This window comes from Gavialis gangeticus, unplaced genomic scaffold (assembly GCF_001723915.1).
Source record: "Gavialis gangeticus isolate Ggan-Ray unplaced genomic scaffold, GavGan_comp1, whole genome shotgun sequence".
In the NCBI taxonomy this organism is placed as follows: domain Eukaryota; kingdom Metazoa; phylum Chordata; order Crocodylia; family Gavialidae; genus Gavialis; species Gavialis gangeticus.
Window position 1 is genome coordinate 22,586,141 of NW_017729031.1, and position 16,484 is coordinate 22,602,624.

A 16,484-nucleotide genomic window follows, 5' to 3' on the forward strand; every position below is an offset into this window, starting at 1 on the left:
TGGGCTAAGATTCCCCCCCCCCCGCCCCCCAAAAGGGTGAATGTGTGTTCTGTTCACTACTGATCTAGACTACACCATTTATAGAAAACTGTGTAATTTAGATCAGTTCTGCCTTGGGCTTTTTGAAATCTGCATCTAGCCACAGAGAACAACCGCTATTGTTAAACTGCATGTTTGGTAAGCTTTCCATGAAAGGACAGAATGGGCATGTTCCCATGTTTGCTGCGCTGCTGATTTGCAGCACGATGGGGGTTTTGGCACTGGGGATCCTGGTGTCAACCCCCCCCCCCCAACTGTCACTAAAAAAAAGTGGTGTGGCACACATGGCAGCAGTATGCACCACCAGAAAGGGAGCCTGGCTGACCAGAGACAAATAGCAGTGGTACAAATATGTGCCACTGTTATTTGTTCCATGGGGAATGCACACCCCTGCGTGTGTGCGCTTGTGGAGACGCACCGAATTTGTTTTTTTTTCAGAGCCAGGCTAATTTTGGATGGTACACGCTGTCTATGCTGCATCAAATGTGTATAGCAAATTAATCTCTTTGACAGTACAACTTGATTATAATAATTCATCCTTATCTAAATTGTTAAATTCAACAGTTTACCACGTCCTTTTGTTTCTTTGTTATTCAGACATCATACAAATAGGGAAGACTTAATTACTGCATGAAACATCAGAGGCAAATTTCACCACCTCCCTTATTTTGATTGCAGTTGTCTTGAATTGCCATTATGGGTATCTGGGAACGGTGGCAGAAATTATTTTGAATAAGAGATTATTTTTGTTAGCAATTTGTTGTTCCTCTTACAGCCTTGGCCAGATTTTGATAACCCATTCCATGCTCAATAGCAACTTAAACCTAAATAGTTTTTCTGAAATTACATGTGGGTATTCATCCCATTTAAATCCCTGCTGCTGGAGTCAGGTACAGCTCTGCTTGACAATAATGCTGTCTCTAAATGAATTGTTTTACCCAATAGCGTTCAGTCTGCCTTTATCTTCAGTATGATTCTGATATCCAGACTTGGATCTGGAGAGCAAAGGAAGCAGTTCTCCTGGCACAGAAACTTTGGGCTAGAAGAATATAACGACCTAGTTTATCCTGTTTTTCTCTGTCATTTTTCTTTTTGCTAGTTTCTTGAGCTCTTAGGTAAATCTTCTCAGATACAAAATGACTTGGTGGTAACATGTGCTTGTACAAACAACAGACTCCCTTGAATCTTGCTGAATGGATCACACTGATAAGGTTTTGGGGGTGTTGTGCCAGTAGAGGGCCATGTTAAACTGAATAAAATACTTCCCTGCTAGACCGACATTTTCAATGAGTTAATGCAGCTTAAAACATATGGATGTTTTCAAGGGCAAAATTAGTAAATAATTAGGGTTCTTTGTGAAGCTACTGCGTGATTAATTATTTAAAATAAAAATCACATCACTATTAAAGCCCAGTGCTATATTACATGACCCTAATTAGACTGAAATTCTACACTGGTCTTTTAAAATAAACATGTGGGTATGATGTATTGTAAACTGTTCTAAATTGATAGATAAGCTGACATAATACACTGCAATAGCATGTGCTTTCAGTGTAATGATACAAATGAGAAAAGAATTGCTTTCCAAAGGTGCAATCAAGCTTGGATTTGAATTGGGCTCCAAACTTGCCATCATTATTCAGGCTGCAGGGCTGCAGGAACTGACCTTTTGCAAAATATTTTCCTGTCCTTAATCTTTTATACACAGCTTTTGTGAACTCTGCACTGCTTGTGTTTTGTCGATTGTATTTGGAGAGTCATTTATTGCACAGTGTTTGTCCTTCTAGCAGATGTTAAAGGATCCCCTTTTAAAGGTTACTCCTCCACAGCATCTAATTATAACCCACACAAAAGATTAACAGATGTTATAATTGTCTTTATTCTTTGATTAAATAGTTTCTGCATGATTTGCTTTCTTTTTTCCCCCATTCCTAATTTGTAAGGTCTTTCTGGACAATTCATATATGTTCGCAGTTTGGCAGACACAATTTTTACAAATATTTAAAATCTTTGTTTTGATTGTTGAGTATTAACAACAGGTTATATGCACCTCTGGGCTATGAAAATGCAACAGAAATTCAATGATTAGAAAATGTATGCGTGAGTGCTTCCATTGATTTTTATTTTTCTCTTGCACTTAGAGTGAAGTGTTTCAAATGCACAATACCTGGGGAATGAACACTTTGGATGTTTAGTTTGCTCAATAGCACAAGTGACACTACATATCAGTTGTCACATGCAAAGGAAATAACAGATTAAAAAGTGAAGTAAGAATCCCATATGATCTCGCCTCTCAATTCATTTTGTACACTGTCTAGCAAATGTGGCAGCTACTTTTTGTGGGTGCCATGTTTTTGGGGTTACTATTCAAGCCATATCATGCCATTAGATGTGAGGTTACACTGCAAGTTGTGTGATGTCCAGGAAAGACATCTGTTTTGTGCAGAACATGGTTTCCCTTGCCCCAGGGAGCATGCCTGCAAGGGGCCACACATGGTGAGCCATGTCTGAGAATGCTGCTACCTGCCCTATCTTTATTGCTTGCCTGGCCAGCTCCATGGACGAATGTGTTGAGGGGCTGGTTGTAACCCCACCTTTCTACACCATTACCCATTCCCAGGGCTTACTGAATGAGTAGAAATTTGGGACTTCAGAATCCATGTGGAAGGGTGGCATGTGGAAGGACAAGCAGAAGGATCTTTGTGCCCTGACCCCCGATGCTGCCTTTGCACTAGCCAAAGGCAATCTGATTGCCATGCTCCAGTGAGCCAAGAAATATATGACCAAAAGGAGTTACCACCTCACAGCTCACTGGTGAACTCTACAAAATAAATTTGGGTGGATGGACTTTTTACACTGGGTACGTAAGGGAATTATCTACTGCCTGGCAGGTATAGTGTCTGCACATGCTGCTGTGTGTGTACATTATGGGAGGAACAGGGGAATAGATCCTGTGATTGCAGACCTACTGCTCTCTTCTTCAGCTTTCCCCTTTCCTTGCTTCTGCTCTGCTCATGATGCAGAGAGGGGATGCCAAGTCTCTCTCCATTACTTATGGCTCTGGCCTTTACTACCCTGCATAACAAAAGCATCCACACTACCTATGTACTGATTTTTTGGAGTGATTTGTATCCAGCATACATTTTCAACATGGATCTCAAATGGGGTCATAAGAAAAAACTTTCCTTCCCTAGTGTTATGAAATCAAGGTGTCACAGCTTTTGATTTAACTGAACCTCTGGCCCCTTTGTAGGCTTGCTGAAGAAGCATCCTGCTTAGGTGTCAGGCCTCCAGCTGCCACCTTTTTAGTCTAGGGTCTCTCAGGCTAGGGACATGTATTCAAAAGCCTGAGCCTGAACAGATTCAATTTCAATCCTTTTACGACCAGTTCACAAAGTCCATGGATGAGGGTGTTGAGGTGGATGTCATCTACCAGGACTTCAAGAAGGCCTTTGACACTGTTTCTCACCCCATTCTCATAAAAAAAAAAAAAACTAGGTGACTGTGGCATTGATGCCTACACAGTCAGATGGGTGGCAAACGGGCTCAATGGTCGCACCCAGAGAGTGGTGGTGGACAGGTCATTTTTGACCTGGAGGGATGTGGGCAGTGGAGTTTCCCAGGGCTTGGTCCTTGGGCCTGTACTATTTAACATCTTTATCAGTGACTTGGAGGTGGGTGTGGAAAGCACACTGTCCAAATTCACTGATGACACAAAGATGTGTAGAGAAGTTGGCACACTGGGGGTGGGGGGGGGGGGGCAGAATCCAACTAGATCTAGACAGGTTACAGGGGTGGGTGGATGAGAATAGGATGGGATTCAACGCAGACAAGTGCAAGGTGCTGCAACCAGGGAGAAGAAACCTGCAGCATACCTATAGGCTGGGGAACTCCCTTCTTGTCAACATGGTGGCAGAAAGGGATCTTGGAGTCATTGTTGACTCCAGGATGGACATAAGCCACCAATGCGAGGAAGCAGTCGCTAAGGCTAACTGCACCTTGTTGTGCATCTACAGATGCATCACAAGCAGGTCCAGAGAAGTGATCCTTCCTATCTATGCAGCACTGGTCAGGCCACTGTTGGAGTAGTGCATCCAGCTGTGGGCGCTGCACTTCAAGAGGGATGTGGATGGCATCAAAAGAGTCTAGAGGAGGGCCACTTGCATGGTCAGGGGGCAGCAGGCCAGCCCTATGAAGACAAACTAAAGGGCCTGAATCTATTCAGCCTCCATAAGATATGACTGAGAGGAGATCTGGTGGCCTTCTATAAACTCACTAGGGGGAACCAGCAGAAAATAGGTCAGGCTCTGTTCCCCTGGGCACCACCTGGGATAACAAGGAATAATGGCCATAAATTGATTGAGAGCAGTTTTAGGCTTGATATCAGGAGGAATTACTTTATGGTTGGGGGTCTTCAAGAGGAGGTTGGATAGATATCTGGCTGTGGTATTATGATTCCAGCACTCGTTCCTGCCGGGGGCGGGGGGTCAGACTTGATGATCTGTTCAGGTCCCTTCCGACCCTAGAAACTATGAAACTATGAAACTTTGCAGGTTAGTCTAACCTGGCTAGGCTGCATCACTTTGTAACTACACACTCATCTCAGATATATAGGCACATACCTGCAGTAGCTCAGACTAGAAGCCGGGGGGTGCTCAGCCCTTCCACAGGGCTGAGCTGAGGATGGCATGGCCAGGCCCACGTGGCAGGATTCGGCCCACGTGGCAGGATTTGGCACTCCTTGATAACAGAGCATTTATCAGCTCTGTTATCAGCATGCATCACCCCATGAGAAAACAAACAGCCTCTCTCATTAGTTCAAACTCTTCTTAAACAAAGAAGGAACTGAGGATCATTATCAGCTGAGCTGTGGATTAGCTCCGAAAAGAGCTAAGCCAGCACTGCTCTCTGCCACAGCACGGACCATAGCCAGCGTGTGTAGGGCAGAGGGGACTGGGGATCCCTGCTTAGCAGGGAGTGGGAAGGGGAAAGCAGGAAGAAACCAGGCAGACATTGCTGTGCCTGCAAGTCTCTGCTGGAGCTGTAGCCAGGGAGCAGAGGGGAGCTGCCAGCTCTGCTACGGAACAGAGAGCCCCGCCCAGCCTCAAGACCATGCTGGGACGCTGGGAGAGTCTGGTTTATCTTAAATCAGCAAGGTTGGGGACAGACATTGCATAAACTGGTTTGGCCCCCCCCCCCCGGTTGCTGACTGGTCACTGGGGGGGGGAGCACATGCACCCCTAAGGTGGCACCAGTCCATGCTTCAGCACATGCAGTTCTGTTTATCTGATGATGAGTTAGAGCAGCTAAACCCAAGCCTTGCTTTTTCAGAACAAAAGCATTTTGAAGAAAACCTGGCTGAAAAAGAAAAGGTTATACAGATGCCTAGCTTACCAGATTGTCACCATGGAGAACATGAAAGGCACTTCCCCTTCATATCTTTTGCTTGTCTGTCCTTGGATTGTATGCCTTGCCCTGCCCACCTCAGGAGCTGTTACCTTATTTGGTTTCATGTTTATCATCTCAGTTTTCATGAGCTAGTTCAAACGACCAGTGATTCCCCCCAGAAAGATGAAGCATCAAAAGCCTTGTTAACTGCACGGTTTCATCATTGGCCATTTGAATGCATAGCCCCATTGTTTGGATCAGTGGGTGCCCTCTATTTTTGGCAGGTGTACCATAAATTATCGCCGCACACTCCCTGACTGCCACTCTGATTCCTTTCTCTACCCAATCTGCTGCTCTGCTTTTTGTTCCTTGCCCTGTCTGCTACTATGCTGCCTGTCCCGTCCCTAATCTGGACACACACAGGCGGCCTCTGTCACTTTTGGCACCCATGCTGCAAATTAGCCACCCCTGCTCTTGGTTTTGCAAGACACATTCCTTCTCACCCACTGACCCAGAGACACAATTAATAACAATTGCTTAAAGATGTATATAATATTCAAACAACAGTTCCTCTGAATATTCCAGGATGCATCTGTCATGAAAGGTTCCTGATTGAATGCATGGAGAGTATGAAGCAATCCAAGACAATGGAAATCTCTGGTGACTCGTATGTTAACTGGTAAAGTCTCAGGTTGAGTTCATGCTCTTAAACCAATAAGGAAGCAGTTAGTGTCTTACTAACCAGGTTTCTATGTTATTGTCCCATTTCTGAAGTGCATGTAAACTGGGGGCTTCTTTTTTGCCTTTCTAAATCCCATCGCTGCTTGAAACAGTTGTCATGACTTCTTTTCAAGGAAACTAGCCTACTTGGACATTGAACTTGTGTATCTACTTGTGACTATTTCTATTTTCAGTTCCAAAAATGCAAACACTGCTCCATTTCTGTCCCATGTAGGAATATAGATTTTGGAGCACCAATTTTATACTGTCGTTGCAATTTCATTGAAACGAATGATTTGGCAACTATCCCACCATGTCACTGGAGCGGGGAAAATTTTATTCTCTTGTAGCAGACACTATGAACAACACCGACCATGAGATTTTGTAATGTGATCCACGCTATTGTAGGTTTCGCCAAATGCTGCTTTGAAGTGGTTTGAGTTGAGGTATCTATTGGCAATGTATGTTTATTGGTCTGTACATTCATACTTTTCAGTATACAACACCATTCTCTGGGTTTCCCAAAGTGCTTTGCTCAAGTGCTACTTTGTTTAAGGATTTCAAAGATGACTGTATCCTTTTTGTTTTTAAATTGTTTCAAACTTTCTAAATATTTTCTACTTACAAGTGTGTGCGTGTGGGGGGGGGATAGATGAGTTATTAGGAAGAATATTCCAGTGTGTCAACTATGTTGGCTATTTTAATTATGTAGAAACCTGTCCACAATCAAATTAAAGTATTTCACAGAGGTCGTTGAACAGTCAACAGGGTTTCATTCGGTATCAACCAGGTCTGATTTTGAAACAGTGTTGAAGAGGTGAAAGGCTAATGTTCTAATTTCTTATACTCCAAGCCATTCAATTCCCATATTACACTGGTACTAAAATGCCCAAGTGTTCCATGTGGATCTGAGATGTAGAATATTTATAAAGTAATGACTTAGATATATTACTAGAATTTTAACATCTATGAAGAATTGCTACTGAAGGAGATTGTTAAACTATAATATGACCCACGGTATCCTAATAAATACATTTCTTTGTTAAGCCACAGTTTTGAATGCTAGGAATCTGTTCCGATATCCTCTATAGCCAGAGCTTAAGATCGCACAAGTAAAAGAAATCGCAGAATTAGATTGAAAAGAAAAGACAACAATAGAACAAGACAAAAAGTCTCAGACTGGCCATCCTCTTCCCCTCTCCACTCAAGAATCCTTAGAGTTCTCTTGTATTTAATTATATCCTTTTACTAAAACTAATAACTTCTTCCCCTAAAGCTCAAATTCTGTCATGTTGTTATTGATTGTGTATATATCATGATGTTCATAGGAAGCAGTTTCTGTCGTTTCTATTTACTAGTCTTTAATCAAGTGAATTCCATTTATTTTCCATCACCACAAAAATTTTCTGTCACAAGAAAAGGCTTTAAACAGCCATGGTTTAAAATTTATGGGATAAATGATGATTGTAGGCACAGCCCTGAACAAGGTGCAGTGCATAAGCTTCCCCTTACCAGAAATGACTCTGAGACACTGCCCAGGGTAACAATTCCTACATGATTTTTTCCCTTGTTCTCAGGGAGGCGGTTAGTAATTTCACTTCTGGCCTTTCCCGTCTGTCAAGTATTGCAACGTTTTTACTCGGCTATTCTGGGCAGTGAATACTGTAGAATCAAAGTGCTGCTGTCTCCCCACCTGATTTTGTAACATGGTAAATTGGAACATGGCCTCATTTAATTCCTTGCTCCCAGATTCAAGTCCTGGATAACTTAGACATGAGGTACAAGGACATTTGCTTGCTCCCTTGTATGGCTGAATAGTTCAAGTCACAAAACACAACCCTGTTGGTTGTATCTTCTGTTCCCAAGGCGTGTGAACAAATCTTTTAATTGGTGGCTGTCAGGGACTCTTTCTTGTGAAAATTTTTGTATGTTGGGTTTTCCTTTAGTGTAAAGTCTTGTAAGTATCCTTTACGTACACCTATATTGGGCCAAATTCGGTTCCCAGTTACACTCACACAATTTGATCATTAACATCAGGAGAATGGGCCAGGTTGAAATGAAAACTCAGCTTGGCCTTCTGTTTGCTTATACACATTTCTATAAAGAACATTTCTATTAAAAAACCCTATTTAAACAGTAAGGAAGCCAGATGGTTGCTAAATGATGATAATAAAACATAGCAGTGGCACTGGCAGAGCATGTTTCATTGTCAAAGCTACTGACAAAAATGAACTCATGCTTAAAATATCCTGTGCAAAGTATTTTTACCCCTATATTCCAGGTGGGGATATTGAGATAGAGGAAATCAGTGATTTGCCTTGGATTATAGACAACTGCAGGTTTTGGCAAATAAACTCTTTAGTATGTATCCCAGTCCGAGTTTTAAAAATCACCTTAAAAGTAGACTGGCAAAAAGATTACATTAGACTAAAGTCACTGGCCTTTCTCCCATCAGAAATAGCATGACCACATGCTAATCAGACTATCTCCACACTACACAGAAAGATTCTTTGAACTTCACTAAATGCGGGAGGGACCAAGTGCAATTTAAATACTTTTTAGTAAGTGTATGGTTAAGCAGTGTTTGCATCATATTAAAAATGGGAAAATACTTGACAAAAGAAGTCGCTGAGAACTTAACCTCTCTTTCTCCGGATTCTCTCCAGTTGCTCCCTCTGTAATCCAATGTTGTTGCTAATGGTAGTCCACCATATACTGCATTTCTGTTCTATGTCATTTGATATGACTGAAAACAGATGAATTGGAGACTGGTAGGATGAAAAAAACATAGAAGAGTTATGGACCTTTAAATGAGAGATTAAAGGGCATTTTTAAAAATTTACATTTTTATTAAGTTTCTGGCAGATGGCAAGGTTTGAAGTCAGCCTGTGACAGCCAGTCCCCTCATAGGGAAACTAAAGGAAGACACTGTTAGCAGCTGATTGCCTGGGGGGGGAAGGGAGGGGCTGTGCTTTTTTATGTTTTTCCAAAGCAAGACCCTTTGAGCTTAATAGCTTTTAATGTGGATCAGCCATTACAATGGAATTGGGTGAAAAAAGAAATGGAAAAACCCTGCTGGGGGCTGTAGTCCATCGTATCAGTGCAGCATCATTCTCTGCAGTTTATTGTGCTTCAGTTTTAATATGACAAGTCTATCATCAGGTCCCTTGGAAGATGATGCCACAGTCTGTATTGGATTTCACTTTAGGTATCTTCTCTAATACTCAACAGTATTGCCTTACTTTTCTCTGATTCACCCCTTTATCAATAAATCAACCAATTCCCCATTTTTCTGGTATTTATACACTTTCCTCAAGCACACGTAGATTAGTAATGGCTTCTCCAGCCTGTCTTTCTTCTGTCATTGTTTAACAGGACTATGTGAAGCTTTGTTACTCTTTCCCTGTACAAGTTAATACTTTAACTTTTCTTGCTGTTGTCTGAATTCACTCCAACTTACCTGTATACTTTGGGCCAGCAGCAAAAGAACCATTCTAGGCATAGTTTCACCAGCCTTGCAGGGAAATAGCATGGAATACCACTAACCCCTTTTGTATCATTTAGAGAAAAGGTGTTTTTCTCTTCCTCCTCACCCTCAGAGACACAATCCACCCTTTAATTTTTCCACTGCAGTTTTCTTGACCATAAGATGCATAGAAATTGAGGAAGGACCTGGGGAGGTGGACCTTTTTTTGTTTATTCTGTACCTATTCTTACATCAACTACGCTACTAAAAAGATACAATCAATTATGTTCAAACTCTCTCAGAGCATTCCTGTTTTATATAAGGTAGGGCCAAATTGCCCCATTTGTATTCACAAGGAGCCAGGCTGTCATGTCCATTCAATTCACTTTGTGCCAAAGAGAAGGAACAAGCAGACTTAAGCTGACGTGAGAATCTCCCTGAAATTTCACAAGTGCAAGGAAAACCCTGCCATTATAAGGATAGCAGAGGTGACATAATTGTCCTAAACGAGCTATTTTCCTATCACTAACTTAAAGGAAAGGAAATGGTGCATGTGATGGTGCTGTGTACTGCTGGAACTGATCCTTCAGTGATATAAACTTGGCTGAATTTAAGGTGGATTCTCTTTCCTCTGAACTTCTGCCAGGGCCAACCAGCTGTCAGGACCAAGGTGCATCTCTCTGTAGCCACCAGTATTATTACGTCTGAGCTCAGCAGTGACAGTGAGGTAGTGGCAGACTGGGGCTGCTGAATGATACCTTGTTGCCCAAGGAGGTCTACTGAACAGATTGTTCTTTGGTTTGATTTTGGGGATGCATCATTATTTGCTGCCTCTCTTCTAAATTTACAGTTGTTGGGAAGTCCAAATGGCAAAGTAAGAACTTTTACATAATGTGGGTGACCATATATCATCCTAAGATGCCCAGATTTGTTAGCAAAAAATTCTGCAGACTACGTGCAGGGCACCAAAGTAAATGGGTTGTTCCATCAGAACAGGAAGTGCGAGGTTTGGCACCCAACGTGTTAGTAGTAACAGAAACAAGGGATGTTTATTTAGCCTATGATTTTACCTTTAGAGTTTTCCTTTTAGCCTCATGAATGTTTCATAACATCACAGAGTGCTTCACAGAATGAAATCAGAGGTTTATATGCTACAAAAAAGTTAAGAAACTCTTAATCATTTCTCACATCCATGATTACGAATTATCAGTAAATAAATGATCTTTCACTTTTCTGGGCTCTGTTCCTATTCAGAATCAAATCACGTTTTGCAGTGATAGGTCATGAGACACAGGACACTTCCATTAGCACAACTTTGAAATTTTTCATAAAAGTCAATTTTATCGTAAAAATGAGCAGAGTAAACTGTTTTCATTTTTGTGTATATAACAAGACATAAGCAAAAACTGTGACTCTGCCATGCCCAATTTTTGGCAAAGATGGTAAAAAAAAAAAAAAAAATTGCCAAAATTCTGGACTGCTCAAGGCGTGGCAATGAGATGCCTCTCTTTCTAAGTGGTAGTGACTTAAAGTAGTTACAGATGTTCAGAGACTAATTCCTGATAGCCTTGTGCTCCAGATTGCAAAGCCATGGTTATAACTAGCATTAATTACCATCCCTCTTGGCAGTCCCAGCTAAGCAGGGAAGAATCAAACATAAATGGGAAATCAATACATTTTGGTGATCCCTCTGGAAAATAGGTTAGGCAGGGATGCAGAAGAGATGCTGCTTTTTCTGCGTATGTTGTGGAAAAGAGAGGTCTTCTGACACTGCCATCTGTCTGGCATCTGTTGCAAGCACTACACACATTTTGTAAAATTCCAGTTGGAATTGAACTCTTTTGCCTGTGGTGGAGAGTTGGAGTAAGATGTTGATTTGTTTTTCACTGGTTTCTTGCCAGGGTAACTTTTTTTTACATAGATGTACTCCTGATTAACACCACCACAAGAGATGAAAATGGGACTGAAAGGTCGTGTCTACATGTGCTTTTACATGCGCTTAAACTTAATGTGCATTTGCCTAATGGACATTAAAGCAATTCATGTGTATACATGTGCACACACTAATGCACATTAATGTGGGTGTGTGGATCGATTTGGGACTAAAGTTAGTCTCAAGCCAATGGACACACACTGCGTTAATGCGCATATATGAGTTAGGCATGAGCTAGGCTTCTATCCCCAAAAGTAAGGGCTTAGGTTCCTAACGGTAGGAGAAAGTTTGGAGCTGTGAATCCTGACTTTATATGGATGTCTCGCTCAGGCCTGCATGGGGGTGCCTGAGCTCTGATGGAGGTGAGATTTTAGATGCACTTGTTTTCTGTGTTTTCTTTTGGTTAGCTTAAGGGTCCCCTAACTCAGCATGCTACTCAGGTCCAGGTCCACATTCCCAGATATCTAATGCTTTCCATGCCTTATATATGGAATTTAAATGGCTAACTCATGGACTGTGGTCTCCTCTTTGCAGGACAGTTATTGTGAGTATCACCAAGCTTTGTCCCATTCTTCATGTAGCCCTAAGTGCCATCAAAAGTCATTTGACTTCTGTCCTTGAGCGAAGAATCTACAATGATCAGCTTCTTTCCAAACTTGTTTTTTTTTTTTTAAAGAAGAAAACACTGCAATATATATCCCTTTCCAATCCCATCAGTCACTGTCTCAGCAACAGCAGATTCAGGCCTACTCGTTTTTATCTCCTGTCATTTTTGTCACAAGTATTTAGTTCCACAATTTGAATGCCTCATATGTTCCATAAAAGCAAACAGCAATGTGTAATCCTTTGACCTTTTCAGGGTTCTTTGGTGTAATTTACTGGCTATTCACTTTTTCTCTCCAGCATAGACCTTACAACTCCACAATAAAAATGGACAGCCAAGCAAAAGGTGAAATGCGGTAAAGGTTACAGCCTTGATTTTGTTAGAAGTCTATTAAATGTTCATGGTCTTTTTATCAGGAAAAAATAGAATAAGAACAGAAAATGGCCTCAGATGAATCATGCTTGTTATGGGATAAAGAAATGATAGAAACGTCACCCATTTGTGTTACCATTCTGAGTACAATCTTGTGGCCACTCATTTTATGGGTGCTCTGTAGCCCATCTTATCCCTTTAAGTGAATGTAGTAATCCCGTTAATTAACTTGGTGAAAGATCAAAATACAAATCCTTTAAACTTGTCTCATGAATTTTATTCTGACAGGTATTATTATCAAGACGTTGTTAATGCCATCTTTTGTATTTTATGACTCACTGAAATTCCCAGTATTTTTTGAACCCATAAATAGGTTGCTAGTTTTAATCCCTTAATTTTACTAGGTTAACTCCTAGAAATAGTCCTGACAGGTGGTGTTTTCTTTGACAAATGGAAGGAGAATGTCTTGCACAAGGAAGCTGGAAAGGTAGATGGAAAAGTGAAGGTTCAAACAAGGAGAAAGTTTAACAACAGTGCAGATTTGTGCTGTTGTATCTGTAGAATAAAACTTCGGGTAAGATTTTGCCTTTCCCCAGTCCGAACCAATACATGTTTGGGAGGAACATCCTTAGTCAGATACTGCAGAGGGAGATCTTGACTCTAGGTTTAGCCTCTTCACATAGAGGACGTAGTGGAACAGAATGCAAATGGAGCTGAGTATGGGATGCTCCAGACTGCAGAGCAACTTGCAGGTCATCTTTGTGAAAAAAAACTGTTATTGATCTTAAACAGGATTTCATAATTAGCTTTATTGTCAATAGCCAGTTCTCAGCTGACTTTCTTGAAGCTGTTTTCCTTTGGTAGTGGTTTCTTTGATTTTGCATTGATGCAACTTTTTCACAGTTGACTAGAAAGATTAGATGTTTGGATAGACTGCATGAAGTAGTGTGGTGTTCGCAGCCTTGTTTCCTATAATGTTCTAGTTAGTTAAGTGTTTTGGCCTCCGAGGCTGGAATTTTTCTGATATAATTAATGCATTAACACATGACAGCACTAGGATTCTCCTTCCCCTTCTGAAAAGAGGCAGTTTGCTTATCTAAATAGCTGCCTAATCCAGTGTGTGTGAACGTACAGTACATTAGTGCTGGCAAACTGCTGACGAGTCTGATCACATACCTGGGTGTGCTGAGCTTTACTTGGTCAAGCTGTCCTCACAGGGTTGCTGTGGAACATCCTGTAGGTGAAACAGAAAATGTTTGGTTCAGTTTTGAGTTGCAGATGTCACTGCACTTTCCTGTTTCCCTTGTCACCTAGGTCTGAAGACAGACGTCTGGCACATCCATTAACACAAGAATGCTGGAATAAGTTTTCTTTTTGTCGCTTTCAACCCTACCATCACACGAATAACATTAGAGGGAGGCATGTGGGTGTGTTAATGAAACCAGCTTAATAGTCTGATTTTAATCACCATGCAAAATTTTCTGATGCTTTTCCAAGGTGGGGTTTTGTGGTCATTCGACCCTAAAAATATTTTTTAAACACTGTACTGTTTGGAAAGACAGAAAATGGTTATGGAATAGATATCAGCTTTTTGACTGGTTTAGACCTAGGAAGATAACTGTGATGTTGATATTGACTGTTTTAGACCTGGCAAGATAACGGTGATGTTGATATATAACGAACATTTTTTGGTTCATTCAGTACACTTAGTAATGACCTTCACAATTGGGAAAGCTTTCTTTTTTCTTATATTTGTTTACTGAAAAGACTCGTGCAGTTTTTACAAGACTTCAGATGTCTGCATGTATCCGTGCCCACTTTCTGAAAGAAGCCATGGATAAACCCGACACACACACTGATGTCAGCAGGGAGTCTTCATAAGGAATTCTACTGTATAATGTATGTGATGAGCAGAGGATAACATTTCAGTTAGAAAACACATTCCAGAGAGATTGAATGTCTCAAAGGATTGGTGATGAGATACAGAGACTTTCTCCTCTGTCACCTGTTCAATTTTAGCCAACATATGCATTGACTGAAAATTTTTACTAACTGGTAGCTGTTCGTAGCTTATGTTATGCCAGTGACTGCACTTTCAGTTTCTTCCCTCTTTTTTGAGCTGTTATCAGTTCCAGCTATAGTATTTCAAGTATAAAGCATAGGTCTTAAATTGATAGAATTGTTTAAGCTGGAACAAACTTTTAAAGAGCATAAACTTTTAAAGGGGTTATTGGTTTCAATTCAGTCGAGCAGACTGATATCCACGAAGAAATATATTCACTTGTTGACAATCTCCGCAGAAGTGGCTTGGGACTGAAAAGGCTGTTTAGAATGAATTCTTTATTGCCCCAGGGACACTCACTTTATATTATAATTGGGGTATGCAGGAGGAAGATGGGGAAAGCTGTTCTACTGCCTTCATATACACTTTAAAACTACAGCAATACACTCATTTTCATGTTTCAAAAGGATGTAACTGGTGTGGGGCACATATCTGGCAGGCATATATTGCCAGAACTCTATTGAAATCCTAGTTTTGAGTTGTCTGATGTACAGGTTTAAATCTCTTGGATTTTTTTTTCTGGGCAATATAACACTTTTCCAACAGTATGTACATCAAAGCATACTTTAGTGCCATTAAAAATGAAGATATGACTAACCAAGACAATTTTCTTAGGTGGATTACAGGCAGAAATGTGTGTTAAACACAACAGCTTGATTCTTCTGGTTTGTAGGTTATTATAATGCAGTGAACATTCTTTGTGTATGATAAAATGAGTATTTTCAAGATACATCATCAAGTTGATGACTCTGGCCTGCTACCTGTAGCTTTCTTGCAGGGAGGTAGATTTATCTGGTAGGCGTATCTCTCTCTCAGACAAAAATATGTTGCATAGAAATGTCTGGACTTTATTGCCTTCAACTTCTCTGTCAGGAACCTGTCTGTCAGCATTTTTGTTAACTGATGACTTTATCTCTTTGCAGAGTGGCTGGTTCTGACGGCCAAACTGGTTCTTGGTTTGTCTGACTAAAATATTTAGCAGTTCTGTACAGGGCCCTGGAAGATCTGTAGGATCTATGACCAGGACTTCCAAAAGCATCTAGTAATGTTGGGGGTAAAGTGAAGTTAATGCCATGTTGGTCCAGGAAGAGACACGTTTTTGTGGATGGTATCTTTTACTGGACCAGCTCCATTGTGCAACTGCATAGTTGCTTGCAGGTGGCTCAATAAAAGATATCAGCCCCAAACAATCTTGCCTCTGGTAATTCTGGGCACCCAGCTTGAGAACCCCTTTTCCATTCTGATTTCTGAAGGGTAAGCGTTTACTTGGCACCCACACTACTTGTTCAGTTTTCAAAATCTTGGCCTGTGTTTTATGGGATATTATCCTTTCACATCTAGCAGATACACTTAGCTCTCAATATTTAACTCTGGATAGGCCTAGACCAGGGGCTGGAAAAATCTGACCCACAGGCTGGATTGGGCCCATGGTGGACTCCATTTCCCAGCAGCCCTACCCACATCACTGTAGCTGGTTTCCATGGAGACCCCAGGAGCCCACACTACTTGGAAGGGGCATGCAGCCAGTAGATTGCAGCTCTGCCCCAGCCCCTGAGCAGCTCCCCATCCAGCTGTGCACCCTGCCTCAGCACTGCTGGGCCCGGTCTCCCTGGAAACCCTGGCCCTGTTCCTGGGATCTCCATGGAAACTGGTTGCAAGGATGTGGGCAGGGGCAGCTGGGAAATGAAGTCTGGCCTCTGGCTGGATCAGCCATTTTGCCCACCCCTGGCTTAGCCTGTAAGCAGTCTTGGCTAGGAGCCTCAGGGCCTTGTTACACCTTACGCTGTGAGCTGCACAAATGTTGATGGGTGTTTGGTGCTAGCTCGAGTTTGGAGCACTTGTGCTTCAGGCCAGCAGGGGTCTGAAGGACTGAATGGTAAGAATGACCCCCCCCCCCCTT

General features: G+C 41.6%; 1 protein-coding gene across 6 annotated transcripts in view; it reads left to right on the top strand.

The window, feature by feature from the left end:
- Positions 1–16,484, top strand: part of NCKAP5 (NCK associated protein 5) — a 962,935-nt gene that overhangs the window by 77,525 nt on the left and 868,926 nt on the right. Inside the window, exon 1 of one of the 6 annotated variants that reach the window (XM_019522511.1) lies at positions 14,291–14,421. The exons of the other annotated variants lie outside the window; for them this stretch is intronic. The gene's annotated coding sequence lies outside the window, so the exon portion shown is untranslated. Of the gene's footprint in view, positions 1–14,290; positions 14,422–16,484 lie in introns of those variants that run through there. 6 annotated transcript variants of the gene reach the window in all.